This window comes from Glandiceps talaboti, chromosome 3 (assembly GCF_964340395.1).
Source record: "Glandiceps talaboti chromosome 3, keGlaTala1.1, whole genome shotgun sequence".
NCBI classification, from domain to species: domain Eukaryota; kingdom Metazoa; phylum Hemichordata; class Enteropneusta; family Spengelidae; genus Glandiceps; species Glandiceps talaboti.
In genome coordinates, this window is record NC_135551.1 from 30,924,959 (window position 1) to 30,932,533 (window position 7,575).

The following is a 7,575-nucleotide window of genomic DNA, read 5'->3' on the forward strand; positions in this document are numbered from 1 at the left end:
TTGCCTTGCAGACAGTCCTCAAGCGATATATGGAGTCACGTGAAAGCAAATCGGTGCCAACAATTCTTTCTGTAGTTAAGACGACCCTTAGGAGTGAAGAGAACACCTCCAACGTAATGTTCTCGAACCAGACGGCGATAGCATAAGTTAAAATACTCAATGGTTGAATGATAAAAATCGACTAAAGTTCTGGTAATAAAAGAAATGATAACGTCGAGTAATACACGGATAATGATAATTGCAATAGAGCTAATCTTATATATATGTAAAATGTGAAATGTCTATACTGGAGTAAATAGTGCTCAATACATATATATGTAGAGCGGTGTAAATAACGTTATATATCACATATTGCAATAGTGCTAATGTCACACACACATATATGTATGTATGTATATATATATATATATATATATATATATATATATATATATATATATATATATATATATACATACATACATACATACATACATACATACATACATACATACATACATACATACACACATATACATACATACATACATACATACATACATACATACATACATACATACATACATACATACATACATGCATACACACACACACATATCCATACATACATACATACATACATACATACATACATACATACATACATACATGCATGCATGCATGCATGCATACATACATACATACATACATACATACATACATACATACATACATACATACATACATACATACATACATACATACATACATACATACATACATACATACATACATACATACATACATACATACATACATACATACATACATACATACATACATACATACATACATACATACATACATACATACATACATACATACATACATACATACATACATACATACATACATACATACATACATACTAAGTCACTCTGCTTTATAAGTAATCCTGTCTGTACCTGTTTATAACCAACTTTCAATATATGCGAGTACACTTTGATTTCCATTTCTATCAGGACCCCTAGCATTATATTATCTCCGTTTCTTACTTTCCTCATCTTCAAAAAATAAGCCCAGCGGGAATAATGGCAAATAATTTTAATTGGTAGCTCCAGGGTTTCATTCTAGTTATTTCACCTATCACTTGATTATTTGTACTTTTGTACTTGATTCTATTTCCCTTAGGATACTTGTATTCTCAAAGTATGGTGTAAATCTGGAAATTATCGCTGAAGACTTACACGCAAAAATAAGTAGAGACTAAAATGTCTTCTTGTACAAAAAAAATACACAATGGACCAATTTGGTCATTAGTAACAATTATTCTTTGAGAACTAGCTGAATACGTTAAATCGCAAAATTTTACTGGTCGTGAAAATATCTAGGTTTACAGTATACCAAAAGAGGAGAAATCAATGTTGGATAAAAACCTAATTGTATTGTATTGTATTGTGTTGTGTTGTGTTGTGTTGTGTTGTGTTGTGTTGTGTTGTGTTGTGTTGTGTTGTGTTGTGTTGCGTTGCGTTGCGTTGCGTTGCGTTGCATTGCATTGCATTGCATTGTATTGTATTGTATTGTATTTCATTGTATTGTATTGTATTGTATTGTATTTCATTGTATTGTATTGTTTACAGTAATGTTACAGAAACTCGTCATTCCTTCAACACTTCTCGTTGTCAACAATTTGGTCTGTATCATTACTGCATAGATCTGACAAAATGAATCTTTTATATAAGTTCATGCACTACACTCAGGTGTAGCATACCGTGTTATTGATATACTCGCTGTTGAAAGCGTCTGTATGTAAATAATAGATATAAGGACGACAATATTGGTTATGGTGTAGTAGTGATGCGTGACACCTTGTTTAACTGCGAACGAAGGTTAATAAAGTCCTTTCATATTTGATAACAGAGAAGTGTACTTTCATCTCCCTATTGTATATTTGATGAGCGACGACTGTTGCATAATAATGCAGCAATATCCACAGCTAAGCTTTTAACAAACAACACTTTGAAAATTGTTTCTTTACTGAAAAACTATGACATTGCAGCTGTTCATCAGTGGTTGATTTTTGTGGTAAATACTGGAATTCTTGCTGCGACGGATAGTTTTTACAATTACATGTATGTAATTTAAGAACGCTACAACTTGACAATCTAGTATGTATAACTCTATACTAATATCCGTATAAGGCAACATATATAATTGAACGAATCGTTTGTATTATGATCTAGAGGCTAAGTGGTGCCGATACGTGTTTTATTTGAGGGATAAGATAACCGTGGATATTGAAAATCCCGTTAATGATCTTTAATTCATATCAGTGTCGACAGAGCGCCATACTCAGTTTTGAAGACATTTACTGTTTTTTCATTAACGACATTCGCTGGTAGAGTAGTCCATGTATTTACAATTCTTGATGTAAAGAAGTATTTCCTGGTATTCATGAGTGACTAGAAACCCGATGGAAATACACAATTAAAACACACCACCAGACACGGTTCTAACAACTGTGACTGATAGACGGCAATACAGGAGGATTCGCGTTATACCTGCTGGAAAGGGATTCCTCTTATCTTCAATGCTCCCCCCCCCCTCCCGTATGAGAAAGAGGAAAGACGTAGCCGCGTTCTTCTTTAGAGTGGTAAAAGAAAAAAAATCAGAGTTCCCCTCTATGAGTATCAGTAATCTGTACCATATTTCACGTTCGTACTAGGCAGAATTCAGAATATACCAGAACTTAAGCTTTGGTTTTGAGAAAGGCCGGCCCGGTCGGAAAATGTGGTTCGAGAAGACTTCAAGAAGAATTAATGTAAAATTACTCACTGAATACCCCCCCCCCCCCAAATCCGGAGCACCCTGGGCTTTGACCATTTTTTAAGAATCGCCATTGTATTTAGAAGCGGGTGCCGACCCAATTATTTTTATAATGTCGTATATATTGTATAACGTGGACAACTAAACATACAAGTTTACGCATTGGCGATTCACTATCCTATTAAGGTATACAAGAGTAAGTGACATGTTACAAAGTGATGCCAAAATTTATGGCTATTGAAACTTCAAAATATGTTAGCATTTCCTTGTGTTTTAAGGTGTGGCCAGTTACTCACTGCATGATTAAATACTCTTAAAACACAATGTCATCTTTAATTAGGCCAATACATGTCAATAAGCTTACCCACTAAACAATAAAACCTATGTGTATTGTTATGATTCACCCATTCACGGCTACATTATTTATTGGAGTCAAGGAGTAACAGCCGAATACACACAATTCCTCACGTGCAAGACACGTCGCCATATATATGATATGTGCATTTGTGTAAGTAAACTTGGTAATTTTTCATATTTCAAAATCTGTTTCTTGACCCGTTGCTATGGCAACGTCAAATGCCCGAGAGATGGAAACCAAAGGATGAATATGCGTAGCTATATACTTAAATGGATTTATAAATGAATGTGTGATTTCTCTGTTCACATCCTTGCTATTTCACGGTAAAGGATATTGTAAAATTTATGAAAATTTGAAAACAAACACTTTGACGCAAGCTCTCTATTAAAGATAAGGAGTGTCGCAACTCATCCTTGTATAAGATTTGAAAACCATCCATTGAGATTAAAGATAATTATTATCAATCAGCATACAAAGTATTTTATGATATTCCTGAAGCAGAAAGGCAAAAACCTGCTCTTGTTCACAAGCCCTGAATTCGAGAGAACTCCTTAGGGCACTTCGCACCTAAACTAGCTACATCACATGAATTAGTGATAAGCTTAGCTGCATCTGTACTACCTCCGCACAGAATACGACAGCATGAGAGGTATGTATTAGTACAGAACTATACAGACTATATATGTAGCCTCGTTTAACTGTACGATCATAGTAATTCGTCGTTAGCTATCCAGATAATGACGAGGTCCTCTCAGTCATATTAGATATGGTGAGTTACTCATTTATTTATTTATTTTCAAAATGATTTATTTGCAAAAATGTTACTTGACACTGCTATCGATTTGTGACAAGATGCAATATAAGCCTTGATTGTTCTTCCATAAAAAGTTATCTTAATTTAAAATCACGTAAATTTGTTTGTAACATTATTTTGGCCATAATGTAGAATTTGATCCACAGCATTTCACATATTGCCAACGAAATCAGACTGAATTCACAAGCCGATATACCTGTAACATGCACGAGCCAAGTTAAACAAAAAATATGGAATATGTACTCTTGACGTTCTACGTCTCGACAACGCGCGCGTGTCTAGGTTGTCACTACTCATCTAGCCAACTCATAGTGACCAAGCCCCTTAAGTCACTCGTATTTTTCTTGCCTGAACGAAGAAAAATGTTGGGGAATAAAGACTAATTACTGATAAACAAATATTGCAAACCAAGACGACAGACAAACCCGTACCAAACCCGTATGGATGACCTTAGAGATAGCTACGCAAGTATTCTTTATCTTTAGAAACTATTTCTCAACGTGTCAGACATTAAATTATTTGTCAGAAGTTAAAAGTTAAAAGTTTGTAATTTCAAACTTAATCCCTTCAAAGTTATATATAGTGGAGGTACAGCTACTTATGCTTAAGCTAAAAGCAAAATGCATTACATTGGGGGAGGGGGATTAAATAAATTACAGTTATTACACGATAGTATGGTTGTTTTATAACGTCCTATATCTCCTATGAACCCATTCATCTAGATTAGGTGAATAAAGATTTTAGTTTCAAATGTAATAATTCCATTTGTTATAGACCTATCCGTACATGGTTTCTGTTGATTTGTTCCTCCTACTGTTTGCCTTGATGTCTATGTATACTTTGAAAATACGTCACATTATTATTCTACCATGATGTTTTACTTCGCTCAGTCGAGGAAAATACAAATTGAGTGAAAGATGAGTTCTGCATAAACATTTTGTCATATGTGGTTGAATGATGAACTATACCACATCGGTGAATGGTTTAATCAATATCTTTGGAATAAATTGAGCACTGTAGAGGAAGTGACGTAGATGTGCTTTGATGTGACGTAGAACAACGTCGACCAGAAAATAAATCCCGTGTCGTATTTTATGTTCGTATGCTTGATATTACAATCATTTCCCAACATTTTTCTTTGTTCGAACGAGGGAAATAGCAGTGACGCTAGGGGCCGTAGATTATGTGTCTTTTTCGGCTAAATGAGACAGATATCGAAGAATGATATAGTTATATCCATATACGCCTGGTTTAAATTTAACAAAAAAGGGGGAAAATAATGTCAAATCCGAACGTTTTGACAGACATTTCGCTACACAACCAATGACACATACACGCGTTATTGTGACTCATAACGTCGAAGGTATAAATTCCATATTTTTGTGTTCGAGAGCGTTCAGATTAGCTTATCATTAACGTTTATGGCCGATAAGGAAATGTGTATTAAAAGTTAGTGTGATTGTTGATGACAAATGAAATTTCACGTATTTTGAAATGACGGTGTAAACCTTATGAAATTGAAGTCATTACACATCATAAAAATAACACTAAAGGTGTACAATTACGCTAGGCTACAATTCAACGCTAATCGAGTTACAAAATTGTGTATTAAAGAAAGTCTGAAAATGTAGACTACCTAGATATACGTGTATGATAAACAACACACATGACATGACGTTGAGTGGGAATGGATAATATGTAAAGATCTTGATCATGACAAGGTAGAAACAGTAATGAATTACCCTTGGGGCCCTGTTCACAATTGTCTCAATGAAATGACTTGTCGACTTGGGAATGAAGACAATTCGATTTGGAATGTAATTTGGGAAAGTGACACGGGTCGCATTGTGAGCAGATGCAGTGAATGTGTTGTTTTATGTACCAACACATATGGTCATACAGATACACATAAATTATATATATTATGACGTAGTTTATTGGATTCTTTGTCTCTTGGTGTATTTATTGTTCAGTCTTTCTAGTTTGAAATTATCACGCCTTCAGATCTGAAGAATTACACCATATGCTCATGAAGTGCCAATTTTTACTTCAAATAAATTGTGGTTGTAGGCAACTTTAGGTGTTCAACCTTTAACGGTCGTAAATAATCCTAACCACCAGTGGCGCGACATAACTAACAATTTAGAGTTACACGATGTGTGTACTTCATCTTAGACAGGTTACTTTATTGGTAGTATTAGACTAATCAAGATGACTGTTGTTCAATAGATCTATGGTCTTTGTATGCTACCAGTATCCAAACCCTCGTATTTCTTTTGGCTTAGTCCTTAGTGTGTGTGTGTGTGTGTGTGTGTGTGTGTGGGGGGTATGTATGTATGTATGTATGTATGTATGTATGTATGTATGTATGTATGTATGTATGTATGTATGTATGTATGTATGTATGTATGTATGTATGTGTGTGCGTGTATGTGTGCGCGTGCGTGCGTGCGTGCGTGCGTGCGTGCGTGTGTATGTGCATATGCATGCATGGATGCATGCATATATGTATGTATGTATGCATGTATGGATGTATTTATGTATGTATGTATGTATGTATGTATGTATGTATGTATGTATGTATGTATGTATGTATGTATGTATGTATGTATGTATGTATGTATGTATGTATGTGTATGTGCGCGCGCGCGTGCGTGCATGTGTGCGTGTGTTGCACCACCACGTAATACAAATGTTAGCATGTCATTTTTATGTAATAATGGAGTGTACTCTTGATAAAAAGGTTTGCATATTAGAGGCACAGTAACGTCGTTCCATCATTTCATTTCATTTCATTTCACTCATTCAAGTCACGAGTAAACAACACACCTTATTTTTTTATAGCATGGTATCAGTGACATGGGGTCATTACTTAACACAATAGCAACATGAGCTGTTCGCCATACTTTGATTGAAGTTAACGAGATAGGTTGAACAAAATGTAAGTATATCCTAAGGAGAGATAAAATACAACATGTATAACAATTCAAGGCCAAAAATAGTGTTTCTGGTCAGGACAGTTTGTCTAAAATGGTGCGACGAAGCGTTTTTTTTTTTAAATTCTCAACAAACCTGTTACTCAGTCTGCTATTTGTGGCAGTTACTGTTCTTTTTGTTTAGAACTTTAGAGCATGTGTGTATGTAGGGAAGATATCATTTGCTTGTTCATGATTGGCTCTACAGTTGCCTTCACTGAAGTAGGGAGGGTTATTTTTGTGTTTTTCCGCAGATCAATATCTGTAGACTGCATGGGCTGGACAAACACAAAAAAGGACCGAAGCGAAGGTGCGCGCGCTGACCAGAAACAATTCTTTTCTTTTGATGACCTAACATGGGTAACTACTGTATATGATGGTTGTTGGGATGTAATTATGTTGTGCTTATCCATAATACGACATCTGACTGTACAGTAAAATAGAGTTGTATAATATGACATCTGACTGTACAGTAAAATAGAGTTGTATAATATGACATCTGACTGTACAGTAAAATAGAGTTGTATAATATGACATCTGATAGTACAGTAAAATAGAGTTGTATAATATGACATCTGATAGTACAGTAAAATAGAGTTGTATAATATGACATCTGATAGTAC